The sequence below is a fragment of the Danio rerio genome, chromosome 1 (assembly GCF_049306965.1).
Source record: "Danio rerio strain Tuebingen ecotype United States chromosome 1, GRCz12tu, whole genome shotgun sequence".
Classification (NCBI taxonomy): Eukaryota; Metazoa; Chordata; class Actinopteri; order Cypriniformes; family Danionidae; genus Danio; species Danio rerio.
In genome coordinates, this window is record NC_133176.1 from 14,736,823 (window position 1) to 14,762,559 (window position 25,737).

Genomic DNA, 25,737 nt, shown 5'->3' on the forward strand with positions numbered 1-25,737 from the left:
TAAGCTCAAAATGTTTTAAGAGGCAAATTCTAATTGGTGCACAAGCCGCTCTGACATGTGAGGTCCAGTCTAAACACTCGGTGTATGGCTCGAGGCTACATAATTAAAGACAAACTGCTAATAGCAGACATACTTCCAGATGAACACAATTTAGACCAAATGTTTGCTTAAGATGAACACATTGTGGGGTGGGAGGCTATGGAAAGACTAAATGAAAAATGAATGAGATTTGAGTAACACAGAGCGAGAGAGAGAGAGTGTGTGTAAGAGAGAGAGAGTGTGTGTGAGAGAGAGAGAGAGAGAGATTTATTTAGACAGTACTTTTTTATGAAAAGAATCTAAAAGCATTCAAAACATGCCTATTAAAACCTTTTCTCTACCCTCATATACATTTTTTTTACATCAACACATTTCAGAAATAATTTCGTTGCTTTCTTATGAGAACAGCACATCATCAGAGCACTGTTCAGTTTCAAAACGTCCAATGTTCTCAATGCTAATTTAGTTTAAGTCGTGACTTTAATAATATATATATATATATATATATATATATATATATATATATATATATATATATATATATATATATATATATATATATATATATATATATATATTATTTTAAAGGTGGTTTACCTTTTTCATCTACTTTCTGTTCAGTTTTGCCCCTCCAAGTTTCATAAAGTAAACAGTTAATTTTGCAATACCAACAACACAACTGAGCAACTAGGCATGGGACGATAACCGTTTTTAAGGTATACCACAATTTGGAAAAGTCAAGGTTTTAAAATTGCCAAAATTTTCTGTAATATCATTCTTACAATATATGTAAGATTTTTTAAAACATTTTTTTTTTTTTGTTATTTAGCACAACAGTATCTGCAGTAGAAAAGATATCCAAAGATGCCATTTTAAATTGTAAAGAAATTTGTGTTTTTGAAACCAATGAAGACAGCAATAATAATAATTTAAATAATATAAATAATAATATTATAAATGTTTCTCAAAATACAATATATTTTGTATTCAAAAAGGAACAAAAAAAAAATATATTTAGAGCAGTATTTACAATATCGTGAATTATACTGGCCCTTGCCTATGAGCAATTGAGAATTACATTGTTTTCTAGCTGTGTTAAAGATAGCCAAAGAAAAAGTTGTTTAAGTTCAAGAAAGTTTAGAAACGTTCTAAAAACACTAAACAAAAATAAAGTGTTACACAGCATTAAACAACGAAACAGTCTCTTTTTGGTTGCAAGAGTAATAATCCACTTACATTTGGAATCAACCTTGCCACAAACAAATCAACAGCTTTCGCTCTATGGAGTATCCTGGCGACAATGGCGTGGAACAAACTATATGAACATACAATTTAAAAATGTGCATACATTACCTAACTGAATTAGATAAACTTTAAAACTAAACTTTAACTGAATTGGATAAAACTTGTTATCCGATAAGACAAAAATGTGCGTAAACTATAATGAAAACACATTTGAAAAATTCCTGCATGTAAAAAATAGAAAAAATTAGTGATTTTGTTTATTATTATATATATTCTAAAATTCCATAGTCACTCTAAAAACCCTTAACCAAAGTCTGTCATCAAAGTGGTTGAGTATTATTATCTCTCAGATGTAGTTTTATCTTCGTTTTCTAAGGCCCAAGTGATTTATTGTATTATATAAAAGGCCAACAATCAGTTCTCCAACCACAGCAAATTCCATATTTCTTTTTGATATTTGGCGCCAGTTCATCTAAAAGTGATGCTTTTGGTTTTCTTTGACTCATTGGATGTTACTGGTATTGCTCAGAAATGTTTTATGTAATATTCCAGTTTAAGTAAAATTGTTGGATGAAAATAGATTGGACTACTGAAGATCACCAATGGCTTTATTTAAGAGAGGCTTATAAAGAACTCTTAGTTTCAGTAATCTCTAACGTGCTTCACCATACTGTATAATTTATATTTTAACAATTTACATTGTTTACATTTGTGTGTGTATATGTGTGTGTGTGTGTGAGAGAGAGAGATCTGAAGGGGGTAGAGAGTTATGTGTGAATGGAAGATGTGACTATACAGGGTTTCCCATGATTCCCATGAACTGTTGGTCCCCAGTGACACCCCACAGGTCAGTCCCTCATCCTCTTGTTTTATAAATAGCTTTACTCTAAACAACGTGTAACAGTACACCCTCTCTCACAAACACGCCGACCAAAGGCCTGTGAAACTTTCCAACCAATGTATATTTTCTCCTATTATGGAGAATGATGACCCCTGTGACAGGAAGTGAGAGTGTGAGAGGGACTGTTGTGGGATCGCAGAGCATTCCTTTAACCTTTGCTTCTGTAGACTATACTGCCTCTTTCTCTGTTTATGTATTTTTTTTTTTGTGACCATTCTCACCATTTTGTTTCACAGAAGCATATAGGAATGTGAAAATATTATTGGATATCAATAACAAAGGATTCCACTGGATTATTAAAGAATAAATTCCAGTTTTCCTGTTTTTTAATTTGAAATTTTATCCAACAGAATCATGGTTGATGCTTAAAAGATCCTAAGAATTATTTGGGTTCCAATGTAAATCCTGCATGCTGAAAATACTCAGAATGCAATACTAGTTTTCAAAAATGAAATAATATTATATTTGACTTTTTATATTTTCTAATATAATACCATAAAATCGTTAAATAAAGACACGGTTATGATTATCAGGGGTATAAATTGGTGCTAAGCATCATGGTAGTTGTAGTCCAGATGAATGACTGCATATACAGATAGCTGGAGTGCCCTGTAATGAGTTTAGTGGGCACTCCAGTTATCTGTATATGCTACCTGCCATTCAACTAGACTACAACTACCATGATGCTTTGCAGCAATCTATCCTTGTTACAGCATTCCAGCTGATAATTGTAACAGAAACACTTTTTTTTTACCAGTAGTATATAATCACATGATGTGCTGCACATTTGTTGATGTAAGCAATGTCTGTTTATCCATCCCGATCTCACTGATCACTAACTATTTACATTTTTGTCATTTTAGTTGCTAATTCGTACAAATTCAAGTTTAGTCGTACAAAATGTTTGATTTTAAAAAGGAGGCAAGGCACCCAACCCCACCTTAAAACCCAACCGTCATTGGAGGATAAACAAATCGTACTAAATTGTACAAATAAGACAAGCTTATACATATTAGCCACTGAAGGTGCTTTCACATCTAGATGTTTGGGTAACACTTAAGAATAACTATTTGCTATAACTAGTTAATAGTCCATTGATAAGCTGTTAGTGAATGAATTATAAATTACTTGTTAAATAAAACTTAATAGTTTGTTAATTATCTATAACTGTGCCTTACAGATATCCAATAGATGACTTACAAGCTGTTAGTTAGCATGTTATAAATGACTTGTTAACTGTATTTTAATGATTTATAACTATACCTAATACATTAGTAATAGATCATGAACAAGCTGCTATTAAATTACTTACTAAAGACTTGTTAAGTATCAGTTAATAGTTTATATGTTATTGGGACGTTATTCTAGTTGCAACCATTGTATATTTATTAACTGTTAGTAAATGAGGAATAGTTGCAACTTTAGAATAACATCCCAATAACATACTTAAGCTAATAACTATAACTTAACTAATATATTAAGTCACACTTTACCGATCAGTTGTTCATAGTTTGTTAACCATCTAATACCAATGAACCTTTGTGCAACAAGTCTAATAAAATAGATTTTTCTTTGTTTTATTTTCATGTTTAGCACAAAAAGTGCCCAAACCTCATGTGTTTGTATTCTGTTGTATACTGCTGTTCTGCCATGTGATGGCTTAGTACAGGTATGTATGTGTGTGTGTGTGTATTAGTATGTATGTGTGTTTCTATACATTAAACACAATGTTTAACATTTCATCTGTGGAGTTTCTTAGATAAAATACAGCACACAGAAAAGCCTATGAGTGGAACAAGGTACAAACATTTTATATTTTAAATATCACTTCAAATTTCTGTGGCTTGAACTTGTTCCATCCATTTGCTGTTCTACAAAGTTTCACTGGTATTAGTAGATGGGTAACAAACTATGAACAACTGATCTGTTCAGTGTGAGTTAATATATTAGTTAAGTGTTAGTTATTAGCTTATGTATGTTATTTGGACGTTATTCTAAAGTTGCTATATTCCTCATTTACTAACAGTTATTAAATGAATAATTGTAACTTTAGAATAACGTCCCAATAACATATATAAACCATTAACAGATACTTAACAAGTCTTTAGTAAGTAATTCAACTAGACTACTTCAACTAGACTAATTCAACTCATTCACTAACATTTTATTTATCGACTATTAACTAATTATAACGGATAGTTATTCTAAAGTTTTACCAATGTTTGTTTCGGAACCTGTCTCATTTGCCCAGTTAGCACGGTTTGTTTGGCATATGTGAAACCCGCAATCGCATGAGATGATCTCAGCTCGACTGAAACAAACTCTGGAGCAGATCGATTGTAGTAAGAAATCAAAATTATCCAACAAACCAGGCCATATTACAGGGTATTATGTTTATGTAATAGGCATGGCTTTATAAAGAGAGATTTATGAGCAGGGTGGGAAGCCATTCCTTCCAGTAAATGTGCATTTCATATCGAATAGGAAAGTGAAAGCATAGTGAAACATTGTGTTCTGTTTATTCATATCCTAAACTACCATCTGATAGTTTTACCATATTTTAATCTTATAATATTTTGGGCCTACTGTTTTGTTTATTTCTTCACTGACACCCGAAAGAAATATCAACATAGATCAGCTTCTGGAGTCTCGGTTCATATTTTATTTCTCTCTATAGTGTAAGCCTATAATGCATAATTCCAGCCAATGTTTTTTAAGCTATCGATTTGCTTATCCCCCCAATGACATTAATTAGATAGATTTTTACTGAAATGAAATGAGGCTATAGAAAGTCTTACCTCTCTGATTTATATTTGGTGACGATTTCTGTGGGTGTCAAAATTAAAGTAAACCTTTTTGCTTATAATATTTTATCAGTATAAATTGGAATAATAACATGACAGCTGAGCAGAATCCGTGTTAATCCGAATGTTAATAAAAGTCTAACCTATTCATCAACATTAAAAGTTATCAGAGCAGAGATCCAGGCACAGTTGTAAATAAACAAAAAATTACACAATATGAGAACGTGTTAATTAACTTGTGTGCTTTTTTTCCCCCAGATATTTTTATTTTATTTTATATTACTCAGTTCCTAAGAAGCCATTAATCATTTTAGTTATTTATTCTCAGCTAATATTTGTATTTGATTCCAGTCAGAGAAATAAATGATTCGTTTTAGTTAAGACTAACTACATCGAAGTATATACTTTTTGTGTACTGTATGTGTCTTGATTATTGTGTTTCTTCCCTTTGTGCGAGTGTGTTTGTAAATTATTTCATGAGGACAACTAGAAGAAATAGAGCTTCAAAAGCACAACCCGAGGCATTGGATTGTACCAGACTACAGGGGCAGAAAGCCTGAGGAATCCATCTGTCATGCACACACACACACACACACACACACACACACACACACTGGCCTGAAGCATTACTCCATACTGTACAATGTCTTCATCTAAACCCAAACACTCTCTGACGTGTTTTGTTATGGTTGATGACAATTTCTCTTTCAGTCATCTATATTTTACAGTATTAATCTGCTTAATATGCGATGTGTAAAATACTATAATAGTTTAGCTTGTATCTAACACATGGCTTCAAAAGATCAACTGAATATAGCGCCCATGGCCCATGTTTTTTTTTTTTTTTTTTTTTTTTTTGCGGGGTAATTTTGAAGCATTGCAGCCCACTTCCACTTTTATTTTATTGAAGAAAAAAAAAAAACTGTCCATGATGTTATTCAAAAAACCTCACCTGTTTTTGTCTCATAGACATAGTGTGGTTTGGGTAATGATTTTAATAACACATCTCTTATAAAGCAGCATCCTAACCGAAATGAAACTTCAAACGAGATCTGAACTGATATTGGGGAACAACTGCATTACTCTCGCATTGCACACCAAACTTGATTAAAGCTAAACGTTGAATCCAGTGCAGTCTAAAATTAACTTGCTGTTGCCAGACTAACAGCTAGACTAGCACAGTCTAAGCTAGGCATGAAAAAAATTACATAGCTCAATAACAAAGTGCTGGAATCTTTCCTCAGAGATTTTCATCTATATTGACATCATTACATCACACAGTTGCAGCAGATTTGTCGGCTACACATCCATGATGTGAATCTGCTTTTCACAACATCCCAAAGGTGCTTTACTGGATTGAAATCTGAAGAATGCGGAGGCCATCTGAGTATAGTAAACTCATTGCCATGTTACAAAAACCACATCCTATTGGAATAGGTGTCCAAAACACTGGAAACCATTAGAAAGCACAAGTTTAAATGGCTAAAATGTGATGGTTTGTAATTTTTTAATTGTTATTTGTAGAAAAATTCATTAGAACTTTGATTTAATTCAAGGTGGTCAGAAAAGAAAGTCTATAAATGTTATATTTTAGCATGCTGCTATCATGATTAGCATGTTTTCCAATGTGATTAACACAGTGCTTGCAAGGATTAACATATTTTCATAGCATGGTTAGAACACCGACAGCTAGCATAGCCAGTTTCTAAAATGTTTTACACATGGACAACATATTTTGTCCAGCCTGATTTCACGCAAAAACGTAAGTATTTTACGTTTTGCCAGTTTAGTGGCTAATTCAATTTTAAAAAGTAGGCATGGTACCTAACCCCACCCCTAAACCCAACCGTCATTGGGGGCTGAGCAAATCCTACTAAATTTTACGAATTAGATCATACGAATTCATCCGAATTAGCCACTTAATCAAAAAGTTACGAATTGCTGTGATATTGTGTTGGTTTTATGATGTTACGAGCACAAATTAGCTTCTTAGCATGTTTTTGGTTAAAACCTTTAAAACATTTTAATTATATTCACAGCAGAAATAAAAATTGGCAGGTTATGCAGGATACATTGACATTTTTAATCAACATTTCTAATTATGTGACATCAGGATCCACAAAAAGTGCAAGAAAGTGCAAAACATTTTCAAGCTAAAAGCCCTTCCTCAATGCAAAGTTCAACAGTACACCTATATTTGAGCATGACTAAAAATAACAAGCAATTTGATAACATGCTTCAGGGATGTTTAACATGTTGCTAATATTAAATAGTATGTTTGCTTTAAAAGTTTCTTGCATGTGTAAAAAAAAAAGTCTAAAATGAATTACTATTATAAATTTGTTTACCACATGGCTAACATAAATTTCTAAGTAGTATTAGTAGCACATTTTTGGCATGTGTTAATGCATGGCTAGCATGTCTTGACATGTTGCTTTAATGTATAATTTCACATTAACTATGACATCTCAAAAAATAAAGCATAACCCAGATATTTTATCAGTTGCTTAATATGCATTTTGAAAGGTTTAAATTTAGTTAAAGTTGCCATAAAATGGAAAACTCAACTGTATATCACTTGGCAAAGTTGATGAATAAAAATTCAGAGCATGGAAATCACATACAACAAGCTTTAAACATCATTGTTTCCTCTTATATAAATCTTGTTCAAAATACCACAGAAAAAGTATGCAAATCAGAACATTACTCTGACCTTTACTTAACACTCAGGGTAATTAATATGCACACTCCCATCAGCCTTTTGATTGGTTTCCTAGTTAGACAACAACAAGGATAAAGATGTTTCCTTATCATCTTAGTTTAACACAGCTTATTATATTTCCTATTTATGTAGGACTCCTATTTTGAAAAAAGGGCAGGCAGGACAGGCGCAATCCCAGCTCCTCATTAGAGCAATAAATTAGAAAGAAAGATGGTTTATTCAGTGCCCCTGAGAGACATAATGTCTGTTTAACTGTGTTTTTTTAGTTTAACGTACATATTGTGAAATGTGAAGGGCAGTAGGTAGCACAATCGCCTCACAGCAAGATGGTCGCTGGTTCGAGCCTTGGCTGGGCTATTTCTGTTAGGAGTTTGCATGTTCTTCCTTGTGTTTGCATGGGTTTCCTCCGGGTGCTCTGGTTTCCCCCACAAGTCCAAAGACATACACTACAGGCGAATTGGGTAATCTAAATTGCCCGTAGTGTATGAGTGTGAATAGGAGTATAGAGATGTTTTCCAGTGTTGGCTTGCATAGAACATATGCTGGAAAAGTTGGTGATTCATTCCGCTCAGGCAGTAACCAGTGAACCAGTGATCTTCTGAAAGGGGTCTTGCTGCAGACTCGGTGCAGATGCAATCTGAGCTGCATGCAGTGCTTTTGAAAAGGCTCACCTAAGCCCACCCCTTAATCTTACCCATCACAGTGATGTCACTAGCTCAATTGAGTGTATTGTGTTTGACAATTGAGTGCATTGTGTTCTGATAGATGCAATCTCAGCTTGCATCATAAAGGCTGCATCCAGATACTATTGGACCTTACTGCTGCGAGGTGACCGAGCAAACCATTAAACCACCGTGTTGCCCTTAGCTTGATATTAATTTCGACATATGTTTTTACATAAGTAAAACAAAATACAAGTTTAAATATATTTAGAAATATATTTTTGTCAGTCCAAATGTCAGGTAAAATTATAAATTAGCCATTATTCTAACCATACTTAGTTACTTAGCTGAAAACTAGGCTTCTCCGACTAGACTTACTGTAAAAAAAAAAAAATCTGTTAATCAACAGTTTCTGAATTTTGTAATTCACAAGTATTTTCTGTTTATGTACGGTTGTGAATTGCATTATTGGACCTTAATCTCTGTTCTGTTGACTTTCGATGTTGAAAATTCAAATCTACAGTTAAAAATAGTGACTTTGATAGACATTTTTACAGTGACCCAAAAAGCTAAATGTGCTGCATTTTAAAATTATTTCAAATTATGAAAATATCTTTATTTATAAATAAATAACAATATAGAAATAAGCCTTTTAAATAACAGAAAATCTACTGGCAGTTACAAGGTTGTTGTACTGTAGTTCACAACACCAACCCAAACAATATATCACTTTAAACTACTAAAAACATTAATAAAAATCCCTTTTTCAAACTTTTCAAGGTTAAAAGATGAGGGATATAAGATCAAGGTCTCATATTACAATTCAAAATCATAAGTAAATGTAGAGGATAAATAAAAAAAAATAAAACATTAATCAATAAATAAGGAAAACTGTTAATTTACAGATATTGTTTTACAGTGTAGCTAACTTGAACCTTTCCACATCTGCAGATGAAATGTTATTTGCTATATATTTGTTATGTAAAAATATATATATTGAATTTGTTAAAAATTGGAGAGCAGAAGTATGATTATTTGCATGTGTGTATTTCATAATGCATCACGCTGGGGCAGGGCTATTCAATTAGTCTGACATAGGGGCCAGTTAATGAAAAGCATCCCAAACGAAGGGCCGGAGAGATATGACTTGCTTGATAATATCAGTGCATTGTACAATAGACTTTTTTTATTTTACAAACATATTTAAATTTCAGAGCTCAACAAATGCAGTGCATTGCTACATTCAGACACAGTCATATGTTATGTTTTGAACTGCATGACAATTATGGAAGCAGCAATTACAGATTTTTCTGAAGAATAATCATGGTTTCACGGTCATCACGCCTAGTGTAAATTTAAGCTTTATTTTAACCAAGTAGCTATTTAGATTAACTTTGTTATCATCTGCATTCATACATACATAATCATCTTATTAATAATTTGTCTAAAATATCTTTTGTTTACATTGCACTAAAAGGCATCTATATTCTACATTCTATCATTAAAAATAACAAACTTGCAAGCGGAAAAGACATGATATGGGAATGGCACGCTGCCATAGTTGATCCAACACAATCTCACAGCAATTAGTAACTTTTTGATTTAGTGGCTAATTCGTATGAATTCGTACAAGTTTGTACAGTTTAGTACGATTTGCTCATCCCCCAATGACGGTTGGGTTTAGGGGTGGTGTTATATGCCTCGCCTCCTTTTTAAAATCGTACCATTTCGTACGACTGAACTCGTACGAATTAGCCACTAAACTGGCAAAACGTAAAATACTTACGTTTTCTTGTGAGATCAGGCTGGTTAATCCAGTGTGCATGTGTATTAGCCTCATTGTACAAGCTCGGAACTTTAAACTAGTGCACAGTTGGCAACATGGCATAACTTTGTTTAATTGTAGCAGTTTCGTTTCGTGCAACAGAAATGCGGCTTAGAGAAGCCTTTATGATTAATTGCTTCTCTATTAATTATTTATTTAATTAACTCTATTATATCTCTATTATTTATTTTATTAACCATGAGGTGCTGTTAATAGTGAAATCAATTAATTGTTGCAAAGGGCCTTTTCTACAAACATATTAATATGTTTTTTGTTGTTTGCTTTAAAAAATGTTTTTTTAAATGTTGTAACTGCAGCTTGTGCTGTTTTGAACAGACGCACATCGTCTGAACTAAGTTTATTTTTGATGTCTTGGTCACACTATTTGTATTATTGTATTATTTGTACTATATTTAAGGGCCGGAACTAATTGCCTCGGGGGCCGGATTCAGCCCACAGGCCGCCAATTGAACAGCCCTGCACGAGGGTATATATCCCAGGGTTGTCAATGGACATGTAAAACCATTTCTGGAGATTTTATGCGCTTACCTAAGTCACATAACTTCTATATAAACCTCAGATGTAAACATATTACATCAGTGCATTCTATGGACCTTTAATTTGACATAGCTGTCATGTGGTTCTGTTGTGTCTAGTGAGAACTGACAAATTTCTCGCTGCTGGAATCTTTTCATATCATTTCTCATTTTAGCTGCGAAACATTCTATGAAATACTAAATATTAAACCTTAATGTGCTTGTTATATTTGCAATGGATGATGCAATGCGCACAACTCTTTGAGCCAGATTTATCCAACATCACATCAATATGCCAGACTGACTCTAGGGTCAAAGAATAAAAACACAACATCATAACTGATCTCAGCATGCAGGTGGAAATTCAGAATCACTTCCAACTTTATGTAAGACCATAAGGAACTACAAAGCAGGCTGGCTTTAGGAGATCTAATGCCACAAAGTCAGAGATGAACATATGCTATTTCAACACAGCTGATGTGGTTATGGTGTAATCCCACTGAAGGAAAAATCTTTCTCCCTCTGTCTTTCTCTCACTCTCTCTCTCACTCTTTCTCCGAGTTGCATCAGGCTTTCATTATTCGGAGTGCGGGCGCGCATGTACAAATACAATACCTGATCCGAGGGCTGCCCTCACATTTAAACTTCACAATAAGACTCTCTCCCCTCTTTCATTTCATCAGTTCACACCCTTCAGAGGCGGCTCATTAACTAACGCTTTCATCTCGCGCAAACGCAAAACTACAAAGACGAGATGGCGAAAGTGACAGAAAAGGTTATGAGCAAAATGTCAGCCATTTCTGATGGCGAAATGTTGTGCAATTGAATCGCACTCCATTCAGTGTGTTTTAAAGGATCGTGTTCCTGCCTATGTGGGGTTATCAAAATGATGTAAAAGCTGGTCGGGAGCAAAATGACTGGAAAATGGAGAGGATGTAAGGTCGAACAGCAGACACTATGCAAAGAAAAAAAAAAAGCTAAGTCCTGTGTTTTGTCCTTGCTTGGTGAATTTTATTCTGAGTTTATTTTTTCCTACACCTGAATAAACAGCTATGGGGAAAAAAAGACCAGATGAAAAATGTTAAATTCCAGTACAATTATTAGGTAAGGATTTGAATAAAATGCTTACATGTTAACATTTATCATCTTTAGATGACAGCATTTCATTTGTTGTAAATTCAAGGGAAACACTATGCTTGAAGGTTGTTCATAAGACTTTCAAAAGACCTTTATAATCATGACATGTCCTGAATATGAATGAGATTGTGTGCATGTTTATTACATATTTCATTAAGTGTTGTAACTTTGTTATGTCATTTTAATTCACTAAGGTGACATTGTTTTACATGTTTTTTGTTATGACAACTTGACATGAATACATCATAATACATCAGTGTCTTTGTCATGACAATTTGACATTTTCAAGATAGATCGGAAGACCCACCCCCCACTGACAAACGTTCAGAAATACCATGAACGCATTTGTCCTATTTTGTCAACATTTTTTGATAAATTGTGAAAACAACCCTTTCGAAGGCATTAAGACCAAGCACAATCTGAAGTGAAGTATACTACTGTGTTTTTATAAAATACAGAAAACATTTTACAAGTAACTTTTATTCTAAATCTTGGACCTTATTCTGGAAAGAAAAAGCGATCAATGAAAAGCAACAAAGGTGGCCCAAATTAAAGTTAATTTGAATGTTAATTAGGCTTTTGTTGTTATCCATAAATTTCCAATTTATGTTTTAGGCTAGAAAAAAAAAAAAAAACGTGAAGCTCTATATTAACAACATTATATTTTTAAATAAAATTGTAAATATTTTTTATTCAAATGGCCAAATTCTGATTGATGAAAACTGAATGTGCTGGCCAGATTTGCATAAAAAAAAATACATGTTTCTTGATTCTAAATCTTTAGAAAATATTCTTGGTACATCAAAATTGTGGTTATGATGATCACCCAACAAGCGAATCCAGCTGCAAATAATGCCTTAAATGTTACTAAATGGAGTATTTAAACCTCATATTTACATACAAAATGAGATTAATAACTGCAAAAAAATCTACTTTTGAGAAAAAAGAACCACCCCTTTCACCAGGCTGGCTACGGGCCTGAAAGACATAACTTGTCATAAATCTCTCATAAACATGATTGTCATGAGGTCATTATATCTCTGTCATTAATATTTAATTTTCTGATCCCTTTTGTCATTATGATTTCTCATTGAAGATTCTGTACTCTGTCAAATATTTTTTTAAAGCATCATTAAAGATGCTGTATTGAACTTTGACATCCAGAGGTTGAACTTGGTATTGCACTCTTGGTTCAAAACAGACGCAAGTGCAGGTTGCCAGATTAGTGACATCAACAGGAGCGAGCCAGACTATCGAGACTAAAGGTTAATATAAGTCGTGTTATGAATAAAAGCAATGGCACGCGATATAAGGAATATTTTCCATATTAAATGGAGTTGCTGTCCTCACCAAAACTTGAAATTTATATTTTATATAAATATCTATATTTATCTCTTGCTGATGTACGGCAAGATAAACTGACAATGATCACCCCAGGGACACCTAATGTGCATTATCCAGTGTTAAATGCTAATAATGTGAGAATGCCGTTTTACATAACATTCATTGCCATACTACTGAAAGCAGCAGCAGATTCACCTCAGATTTTAAAATAAAATAAACCGTTTAAAATTGAACTTTAGAACTGTGACTCTATGCAAGCCAACACATATCAGTGATTCAGCATGTACTTTTAATAATGTTAAAGAGGTTTAATATGTATTAATTAGACTATAAACCTTACAATTTTGTTGAAGTGCAGTGAGTGCACTATCCTGTGCTTCTGAATGGCTGTATTTAAATTTCTGTCATGTTTCATCTGGTGCAAACAGCCAAATTGCTTATCACTGGAAATCCGATCACGTAGCATGTTGTTAGGACACATGGTTACAATGTAACCTGCTCACCTAATGTTTATGTTCAGAATATTTATATTATTCACTAATCAATAATTACCTTATTTGGAACCCTGATTCACGTCTCATACTTTGAGAGCCTTCCTAACTGAATAAATGAAATTTGCTGTTTTCAACCAAGGCAACCCAGAGTGCTGAAATATAATTGGCTAAACTGGCATTGGGCGGGTTAAATGACCAAAGCAAAGACAGACATTTTCACACATAATGCACATTTTCAAAGCAGAACATCTCACTTTAGCATAGTTTTTCAGATAAACAAGTTATGTTCACTTGGCATGTTTCTTAAATATCTGCAAGCATATTACGGCATTTTTATGCTTTAGAAGAGTCATAAACTTATATACAGCATCTTTATTGTTTAAGGTCATTTTAATGACAAACTAATTTTTGTACCACTGTAGTTAAGGTCAAGAAAATTTGAATGCTGCTGTTGTAAAACTTATGACACAAGTATGAGCTTCATAACAATCATGTTTTATGACAGATTGATGAAGATATATCTTAATAATTTTAAGTTGTCATGACAAAGACATTTAAAACAATGTCATCTTTGCATAAAAATTAAGCAAATGACACGTAATGACAGTTGTCAAAAGCATGCATGGAGGAGTAAGATACAATCTCATTTATATTAATGATATGTGCCATATTATATAATATTAATGACATGTGACCCCTTCAAGTAAAGTGATACCAATTCAGGTTCATTCATTCATTCATTCATTCATTCATTCATTCATTCATTCATTCATTCATTCATTCATTCATTCATTCATTCATTCATCCATCCATTCATTCATTCATTCATTCATTCATTCATTCATTTTCTTTTAAACACCTATTCACTCTTATTCACACACATAGACGACAGACAATTCAGCTTACCCAATTCACCTATACCTCATGTCTTTGGACTTGTGGGGGAAACTGGAGCCCCCGGAGGAAACCCAAGCAAACACTACACGGAAATACTAACTCATTCATCTAAGGCTCAAACCAGCAACCTTCTTGTATAGTGATAGAACGTAATAATATACTAAATAAAACTAAAACTTCCCCTTAAAATAAATATTTGACATGGATTGGCTGTAATCCTTAACAAATATTTTCCTATAAAATACTAAAACACATAAACTACAGTAACTATTCATAATGAAATGGCTTCAGAATAATTTCAATAATTGTTCCATGTGTATTTCTGTTATGGTAAACAGCCACATTATATAAACACAAAGACATAAAGCACAGTCATAATTGCAATATAAACCCCTGCAAGCTAATACAAGAGCCATTTGTTTCACACTGGGCATCTTAATTACCTTGCTGAAATTTATTTGACCATAATCGTCAGCCACAAAACATCAAATGATGACATATCTTGATTTACAACTCTAAAACTGCCAACTTAACCCATAAATTAAGATGCATTTCCGTTTGAATTCGTGCCTTGACTCGATCCATGTGTCCACACAGACTCCAATTCTTTTCTCTTTCAAAACCAGCCGTAAAATGATGACCCCTGGCTGACCCTACCAAGTCAACCAACCCACCATATCATTCGTCTTTGTTTTCTAGTCGTAGCGTTGATCACCAAAAGCAGGGAAACCCAAGTAATAATAGCAGAGAGCCAGAAAAGGAAAAAAAAAGGAACGGGGAGGTGGGGGGGAACTACGGCCTTCTCTCCAGCTTTCCACTTTGTGATGGTAATGTAGTCGGTACTCAATGCAGGGCCGCCTGTCTGAGTGATTTTATGCTTGTTATAGTGTGTGTTGATATGAATGGAGTGTGTTGAGAGCGTATTATAGTAAAGGGCTGAGAGTATGTGTATGTGTATGGGCGGCTTGATAATGTTAAGAATGTTTGGTTGCCTCAACGTATGTGTGTTAAAAGCTGTGTAGCAGCCGTACAGATGGATTTAACAGCGTGTTTATTGTGTGCGAGTGAAGCTAAAGGGATTAAAAAGCGCAAGGTGAACTCGTGTGAAGCTTTCATGGACCGAAACGCAGTGTGTGCTGGAATATCACAGGGAAAATTTAAGTGGACCTCATCTTTTCAAAAAACAACAACAACTGTTTCCTTCTGACAAGCTCAAGTGTTAAAAACAGTAACCCACAGCCCAAAAATAGAAGGGTAAAGCATGCTGGGTTATTATTATTATTTTTTTAAAGGGGTACAGATATATGCTGATCCCCTGATAGAACGCGGATATGAATTTGTTCACTTTATTCAAAGCAGTCTAATGTTTATGTATGGAGACCTGCAGGTATGAGTGACCCGCTCTCTGGAGGGGAACGTGTGTGTGTGTGTGTGTTTGATGTTGGAGTCTCTATGGGATATGGGTACATTTTGTAAGTGTGTTTTGTCACAGTTTGTTTCCGAGCATAATTTTTTCAACCTCAAGTCAGAATGGCATTGCTGCTGGGAGAGAAAAAGAGGGTTTAAGTCACACACACACACACACACACACACACACACACACACACACACACACACACACACACACACACACACACACACACACACACACACACACACACACACACACACACACACACACACACACACACACACACACACACACACACACAAACACACACACACACACGCAAGTGAAGGTGTTTGAAAACACAGAATTAATGCATTTTGTTTATTTTCCTCTCCTCAGAGAAGGAAAACTCTGCCTGTCGTTCTGTACCTCTATCTTTCCTTCACACGTGCACATCATTTCAGAAGTGTTACACTATTTATGTGGAGTTTAACTTTGATTCGATATGCAGAGTCTTTTATTTGGATTATTTGATGTGCTGTGGAAATAGAAACGGCACAATTAGAGAAAAAGCTGTTAAAATGCAATCTAAAAATCCACAGCAATTACATTTTGAGGCATTAAAAATAGATCAAATGCTCTGGTTGTAGAAAATTGTACACAATGAAAACTGTACATTGACATAATAATAATAATATTGTACATTTCTTATAATTTAGGGCGAAGCAGTGGCGCAGTAGGTAGTGCTGTCGCCTCACAGCAAGAAGGTCGCTGGGTTGCTGGTTCGAGCCTCGGCTCAGTTGATATTTCTGTGTGGAGTTTGCATGTTCTCCCTGCGTTCGCGTGGGTTTCCTCCGGGTGCTCCGGTTTCCCCCACATTCCAAAGACATTCAGTACAGGTCCATAGTGTATGAGTGCGTGTGAGAATGTGTGTGTGGATGTTTCCCAGAGATGGGTTGTGGCTGGAAGGACATCCGCTGCGTAAAAACTTGTTGGATATGTTGGCAGTTCATTCCGCTGTGGCGACCCCGGGTTAATAAAGGGAATAAGCCGACAAGACAATTAATTAATTTCTTATAATTTAGGCCCATTTTAACCTGGAATATTTCGGTTTCGGTTAATTTTGGAATATTGGTTTCAAACTATTTCATAGTTCAAATGACTTTGAGCAGTCAACAAAGGCAATGTACTTTCCAAAACATGATCATCATGTGGCATAACAACAGCCACAAATCAAGCTAGTCATACATTCTTGTGTTGTAGCCAACCCAGGCTCATTCTGAAAAAATACTGCTATATACATTTCAGGAGAGCGCCAAATATGTCCCAGGAGGTATCGTTTTTTGCAGTTTTTGTTCTCGTGTAAATCTACCAGAGGCTACCGTCGACTGACTGACTGAATGACTGCCTAATTTTTACCAGGTTTTTAGATTTTATCACATTCCCACCCTGTTATTTACTTGCCTACTTTCTGGAACCGTTCTAAACCTGACTTAAACCCTGTTGTCATGGTCAACACCTCTCTGTGTCTCAAGTCCGACAACATAAATGACGAGCTACCGGACAAACTGATTACAGGGGGAAAGCCGTCCATATGGAGGTAAGTGGTCAGCTGGTAAGTGTGATAAGGAACGCTGTCATACTGCCCCACATCGTTCGTTTTAAAGATGAAATGCAGCCATACGTACTTCTGGCTACATAATTCACGATTTCCAGAAATGTATATAGAGCTACAAAACACACAAAGGTTACAATGATGTTTAATACTAGATAGAAAAGGTAATGTGTCATGGCTAACTGCTTGTAAACAGCTAGATTATAATTTACAAAGTGCAAATCCGTTTAATATTATGTTCTTTCTAACCTGCTTGATAGCACAGTAGGTAGTGCTGTCGCCTCACGGCAAGAAGGACACTGGTTCGAGCCTCAGCTGGGTCAGTTGGTGTTTCTGTGTGGAGTTTGCATGTTCTCCCTGCGTCCGCGTGGGTTTCCTCCAGGTGCTCTGGTTTCCCCCACAGTCCAAAGACATGCAGTACAGGTAGATTGGGTAGGCTAAATTGTCTGTAGTGTTAGAGTGTGAATGAGTGTGTGTGGATGTTTCCCAGAGATGGGTTGCAGCTGGAAAGGCATCCACTGCGTAAAAACGTGCTGGATAAGTTGGTGGTTCATTCCGCTGTGGCGACCCCGGATTAATAAAGGGACCAAGCCAAAAAGAAAATAAATGAATAAATAAAAATATTTAAAAAATTACTAAGTAAATAAATGAATGAAGTTTTGTGAAATTATCGAAATTTCTATTAAATTCTATTAAAAACAGTTGCGATTTAATAGAATACCAAAACTAGAAATTAACAAACAAAAATTGAATTTACAGTACATGGCGGACTTGAGCTCTAAAGGTAGGAGGGTTTGGAGTAAGTCTATCACAATTACTGTGGTAAAAAAAAAAAAAAAACGCAGAAAAAGAAAAAAAATATATCATATATATATATATATATATGTGTGTGTGTGTGTGTGTGTGTATGTATATATATATATATATATATATATATATATATATATATATATATATATATATATATATATATATATATATATATATATATATATAGTATGTGAAATTTATTTAAATATTCTTAAGTATTTCGCATATGTAGTGAGCAAAAATTTAGAAAGCAATATTTTCCCCTCCCGTATAGCTACCTGTATGTTTCTAGAGTGCAATTGCATTTTAAAGCGAGGGCATCCAGCTTCAAACACAAACAGAGGACAGAAAGAATTCTCGGCTTTAGAAAGGCATTTTGTTCTCCTTCAAAGGGCGCCTCCTTCATTCTCGCTCTTTCTTTCTCTCAGGGAGGGAAGGTGAGGTGGAGATTTCCCAGCATGCATTATTCATCATCTGCGACCGACACAAATTGAGCGGTGGCGACTGCTGAGGGCCTGCCAGTGAAAGTGTGTGTCCCTGCCTCAAACCAAAACAGAGCCTGCTGACATACACACACTCACAAACACACTCAACAGCATGGTGACAAACAAGAGAATCCATGCCCATCCTCTTTGTCCACAATCCTAAATCAACATATCGATCCCTGGAGATCCCACAGAGAGTGTGTGCAGAGATTCTCACAGACACATGCAGACAAACACACGCAACACGCATGGCCAGCAATCTCCATGAATCAATGCATTGCTTTCATTTAGTATAAAAATGAAGGTTTAACATTGGGAAGAAAAAATATAAGACAGATTAATTAAAAGTCTCTTTCTTCAAGCAAAGTATTGATCTTCTTAGCTCAGCTGGTTTCTCCTTGATTAGATCTCACAATCACAAGAAAACTGATTACACTGAACAAACCCTCAGCTGCTCACTTAGTAAAGTGTCACTTATACAGTGGCACAATATATTTTAACACAGCAGTTTACTGGTTAGCATCAGCTAATATACAGTTGAAACCAGCAGTTTACATACAATCTAAAAAAAGAACATAACCCTTTTTTTTAAATGTCTGATAGTAAATCATACTAAACGTTTACTATTTTAGGTCCGTTAAGATTACCTAAATGATTTACATTTGCAAAATGCCAGAATAATGAGATTTTTTTTTTTTTTTTTTTGAGAATGTTTCATTAATTTCTAAACAGCCAAAATTTCATACATTTCCTTGGTATTTTTTTAGCTTTGTTTTTAAACTGTATAACTTTTTTTTTTAAAAATGTTTTGGGTATCCTTCCACAAGCTTCTCACAATAGTTTGAAGGAATTTTGGCCCATTCCTCCTGACAGAATTGGTGTAACTGAGTCAGATTTGTAATCATGCTCGCACAAGCTTTTTCAACTCTGCCCACAAATCTTCTATAGGATTGACATCAGGGCTTTGTGATGGCCACTCGAAAATATTCACTCTGTTGCCCTTAAAGCACATTTTAAATTATGTGGCAGTATGCTTAGGGTCATGGTCTGTTTGGAAGACCCATTTGCTTGCATGATTTTACCATCATATACAATTTTACCACGTTTTCAGTTTGTTATCTTTATCATTTTTACTTCTTTTGCTTTACCTGGTTTCTGGAATCGTTTTTCAGCTGACTCTAACCCCGTCGTCATGGTCCACTCCGCATCCCAAGTCCTTTAGTGTATGTGGTGAGCTAATGGGCAAACTGGTAACACCGGAAAAGCCGTCCATATGGAGATAAGCAGTCAGTGGTAGCCCAAAAAAGGACTAGAAGCTTTCTGTTGTGTCATACCACCCCATATTGTTCATTTTACAGATAAAATGTAGCCAGACGTACCTCTGGGTACATATTTTGTGGTCTCCAGAAATGTAGACCTGAGTATCCACAATGAGGCTCAGTTGTAACACAACAAACAGTTAAGATGTCACATGGAGCTAACATCTTCTATTAAGAACAAATATATGAAAGCTTAAGCTCTTTTAATTAAATAAATCACAGTTCATATTCCAGACATTTCTATTGATAATTAAATTAAACATAATTCAGACCAACATTAAGTCTCCCAACCGATTAAACACTCTCAGGGGATGATAAATTGGCCATAAAACAATCTGAGGTGAAACGTTTTTCTAAAAAATAAAAGTTATTGTTAAGCCTACTTCTGAAACTCCACAACAGACACTAGAGTCTTCTTGCAAATGTGTTTGTTCCCCGTCTCGAAGAAAACAACTGGGTAAATCACACTTTTAACATCAGATTTACACTTCCTGAGTATATATGGAATGTCAGTTTATTTCTTGCGTGTCGCACCCGCTCAACAACAGTTTGAAGTGTTTGCCGTGTGAACTGTTACGGTTTCTCGACTGCGTTTAGCACAGATCCTTTAAGTCAATTTGCAGCATTTGATTCTGTTGAAATAGTGGGAGATTAAAAGAACAAACTCAAAAGCAGCTCACACAGGAGGCTGCCTGCTCGCTGCTTATTAGCATATTACCCATAATTGAGCGTTTCTACGGAAACAAAGTCAAAGTAATTGGCAGTCTAGCCAGTCGTCTTAAAAGGCTGAACTCTGAACTCTCCTAAACGCAGCCGTCTCTGTTTTCAAAGACGCACACGCGTACACACACACTCACACCAGCACCACCAGATGGGAAATGTATAATTTCAGATACCAGCACCATACAGTTATTGCAATTTAACTGAAATTATTGTTCCTGTGATCCAGAATAAAAGCCTCTTTAATGTGCGCCTGTGCTTCAAATGGTGTCATTTTGTAACCTTAACATTTCCCTCAATACAAACAAACTGGTACGCTCAATTTGACGCTTTGACGAATTTTACACACCAGTCAGCAGGAAATGTCAAATAAAAACACGCTGGGATGTGGCAAATAAATTATGACACTCAGTAAAAAATAGAGACCATTGCGGTGTTGATAATTGGCAAGTTGCTGCAGGATTTATCTCAGTGGAGCAGACGGCATTAACAGCCAACACCTTCCTGACCTGCATGTGCTCATCGGAGTCTGTGATTGGCTGCTGAGGAAGGTAAGCCTTTTTAAGGGCTGAATGATTGAATGCCTCTTATTTCAGGCAGAGGATCAGTTCCTTCCAATCTGAAATTACTCTCATGGCTTAAGTGAGACATATAAAACTGACCCCAAATCAGATGGAGGAATAAATTACCAGAGGGCTGCAATTTTACTGATTTCCATACGTATCTGCATGAAGGTCACTGATTCAAGTTCTGGCAAGTTGGCATATCTGTATGGAGTTTGCATGTTTTCCCCATGTTCACATGGGTTTCCTCCGCGTGCTCATGCGGTACAGGTGAAATGAAGAAACTAAATTGGCCGTAGTGTATGAGTGTGTGTGTGTGTGTGTGTGTGTGTAAATGTGAGTGTGTATGGGTGTAACGAATGAATGAATAATATTTATTAAGTCTTAATATATGAACTAATATAATTATTTAGGCTTTTGAATATTGGATTCTTGATTTCATTTTTCTCCTACAACTTTTTAAAGTTTCAAAGTTTGAAATAGAAACTTTTCTTGACATTCTTATGTTATAAATATGGTTATATTGTCTTGGTTTTGTCAATTAAAAACCTTGCAATAAACTGCCCGTACTTTGTCTATTTTATGAACTTTCATAATATATACATAAATATGCACATATATAATATACATAAATATGCACATACATGTTGAATAAATTATCTAAGCAAAGCAATTTCAATGACATAATAATAATAATAATAACAATAATAATAATGATAATAATAATAATAAATCATTCATTTGCCTCAGTCCCTTATTTATCAGGGGTCACCACAGCAGAATGAACCACCAACTATTTCGGCACATGTCTTACACATCAGATGCCCTTCTAAAGAATTTTAATGAAATAAACCAATAAACAACAACAACAACAATAATAATAATAATAATAATAATAATAATAATTATTATTATTATTATTATTATTATTATTATCATAACTTGATTATTATTTTTTATTATTATTACTATTATAAACAAATAAAAGTATTATTTTTATTATTATCATTATTATTTAAAAAAAAACATACAAAAGCCACACAAACACAAAAAAAAAAAAAAAATGTTTATGAATTATATAACAATCAATTTTGATTTATTTTGAAGAAATTTATTCCGGTAAGTGTTTTATGCAGTGGATGCCCTTCCAGCCACAACCCAGTACTGGTAAAAAAAAAAAATAAAAAAAAAAAAAAATAAATAAATAAATAATAATAATAATAATAATAATAATACTTATTATTATTAATATTATTATAAATACATTAAAATTAATTTATTTTCATTCAAAAAAATAAACACAAGTCACACTAAAAACAAATGTTTTTGAATTATATAACAATATAAACATTTTTTTGAAGTACTATTTTAAATAAATATTAAATATAAAGTAAATAAAAAAGCAAAACTCCATAATTGTACCATAATTTCCCTTTATTAAAAGTTATCAACACTTGCAAGTGAATTTGTCATAAATTGCACTGAAAGTAATTATTTATTTGGAACAAACCTCAAAGAACCGTTGCTAAATTTGGTTTATATCTCTGAATATACATCCTAAATCATGGTAAATACAGGAACTGACCCATTTGCGTTTAAAACCAGCAGATAATAAACTTGACTTTGCCAGCCAGCCTCATTTGAAAAAGCTGAAGATATTCCAGTGTGCCAGAATTCCCAAATCTCCTGACAGAATTCCCCGGGCCGGATATGCCATGGTCCTTTCTTCCAAGCATCTGAAATGGCTGCAGGTCTAAGCTTTATACTTTCTGCCTGTCCACATGACAGCATCTCTCTAGACACACACACCTAAGAAAGAGCAAGAGGGACAGAAGGACGGATTCAGAAAACAGAGAGTGATTCTTCCCAAACAAATCCTCTTGGGACCGTAAGGCTGTCCCTGCCATCTGTGTGTGTGTGTCTGTCTGAGTATCTAGGCTATAATTATCAGCCAGGCAGGGAGTGCCCATACCATTGGCCAGTGTACCCAGGCGATGCCACCCTTATACTCTACTCACATACAAAGCATTCAGCTCAGTGACTCCATTTGGCCCAGTGCCATCTTGCCTGAGACCAATGCACAATTGCATACACAGGGTGAAGGCCCTATAGACTAGAGCCAAGGCCACACACATACACAAAAACAGAGAGAGAACATGAGGCATTTTATTCAGTTCCTCAAACAATAAAGGTTACAAAAGAGTGCTTTCACAATGATGGTATGGAAGAACCTTATTTGTTAGTCAAAAGAAGCCGCTTGCATTATATATATATATATATATATATATATATATATATATATATATATATATATATATATATATATATATATATATATGATGTGAAAAAGATTCCTTAAGGAAGTATCAATGTCAAAAATAAACTTTATTTTTTATGGGATAGTTCTTTACTCACTGTTTACTCTCACTCTCACTTCTTTTTCTGTTGAATACAAAAGAAGAGGTTTTGAAGAATGATGGAGACCTATATCCATAGATGGAGACCATAGATAGAAAGACAAATTCTATGGAAGTCAGTGTGTGTTGTATGTACACTCACTGGCCACTTTATTAGGAACACCTGTCCAACTACTCATTAATGCAAATTTTTATCAGCCAATATCATGGCAGCAAAATGCATTTAGGCATGTTGAGGTAATCAAGACGATCTGCTGCAGCTCAAACCGATCATCGGAATGGGCAAGAAAGGTGATTTAGGTGATTTTGAACATGGGCGGGTCTGAGTATTTCAGAAACTGCTGATCTACTGGGATTTTCACGCACAACTATCTCTAGGGTTTACAGAGAATGATCAGAAAAAGAGAAAATAACCAGTGAGCGGTAGTTCTGTGGGCGCAAATGCCTAGTTGATGCAAGAGATCAGAGGAGAATGGCCAGACTGATTAAAGCTAATAGAAAGGCAACAGTAACTCAAATAATCACTCATTACAACTGAGGCATGCAGAACAGCACCTCTGAGCGCACAGCACGTCAAACCTTGAGGCAGAGGGGCTACAGCAGCAGAAGATCACACTGGGTGCCACTCCTGTCAGCTTAGAACAAGAAACTGAGGCTACAATTCACACAAGCTCACCAAAATCGGACAATAGAAGCTTGGAAAAAATGTTGCCTGGTCTTATGAGTCTCGGTTTTTGCAGCAACATTCAAATCACTTTTATTGTCACATCAACAGCAGCAACAGTGTGCTATGATGAGTGAAAGGCTCCGATGGTAGGGTCAAAATTTGGCATCACCAAAATTAAAGCATGGATCCATCCTGCCTTGTATCAGCGGTTCAGGCTGGTGGTGGTGGTGTAATGGTGTGGGAGATATTTTCTTGGCACATATTGGGCCCATTACTAACAATTGAGCATTGTGTCAACACCACAGCCTGCCTGAATATTGTTGCAACCATGTTCGTCCCTTTATGACCACAGTGAACCCAACTTTTAATAGCTACTTCCAGAAGGATAATGCCCCTTGTCATAAAGCGTGAATCATCTCACACTGGTTTCTTGAACATGACAATGAGTACTGAAATGGCCTCCAGGGTCACCAGATCTCAATCCAATAGAGCACCTTTGGGACGTGGTGGAGCTATAGATGTGCTGCATGATGCTGTCATGTCAATGTCTCTGAGTAAAATTTCCAGTACCTTGTTTATCTATGTCACGAAGGATTAAGGCAGTTCTGAAGGCAAAAAAGAGGGTCCAACATGGTACTAGTAAAATGTACCTAATAAAGTGACCGGTGAGTGTATATCTTTAAAGTAATGTAACAATTCTAAATTTACAATTGTCACAACTTTAAAACAGTTGCTTTACAACTCTGTAGTTTTGCCCCTAATACAATTCCCTTGAAGGTAGTGTACTAGGTTGCCAAGGAAACGACATTGTCAATGGCAAGCATGCTTAAGAAGCATACAAAATATGAAATTATACAGTATGTTTCAAACACAAAGACAATTCAAGGTTAATATCACGTCTACACAGTTTTTTTTCATATTATGCTAAACCTAAATTACTGTTTTATTTATGAAACATACAATTCTAACTATGTAATTAAATAATTAAATTAAAACAGCAAAACAACCAAAACATAATTTCCATTTAATTGATGGAATATAGCAGACAAATGAAAGCCACGAGTTTGACAAGTCTGTTTTAATATTTCAGAACCAGTAAATTAGGACAAGCGCAGATGAAGTTAACAGCTCAGAGGGAAGAAGTA

The 25,737-nt window shown here is 34.9% G+C and overlaps 1 protein-coding gene across 5 annotated transcripts in view; it reads right to left on the bottom strand.

Annotated features, from left to right (window-relative positions):
* The window catches only part of LOC137489979 (uncharacterized), a 656,302-nt gene that overhangs the window by 65,759 nt on the left and 564,806 nt on the right, over positions 1 to 25,737 (bottom strand). For 2 of the 5 annotated variants that reach the window (XR_012405537.1, XR_012405536.1), the window contains one exon: positions 22,974 to 23,317. The exons of the other annotated variants lie outside the window; for them this stretch is intronic. The gene's annotated coding sequence lies outside the window, so the exon portion shown is untranslated. Of the gene's footprint in view, positions 1 to 22,973; positions 23,318 to 25,737 lie in introns of those variants that run through there. 5 annotated transcript variants of the gene reach the window in all.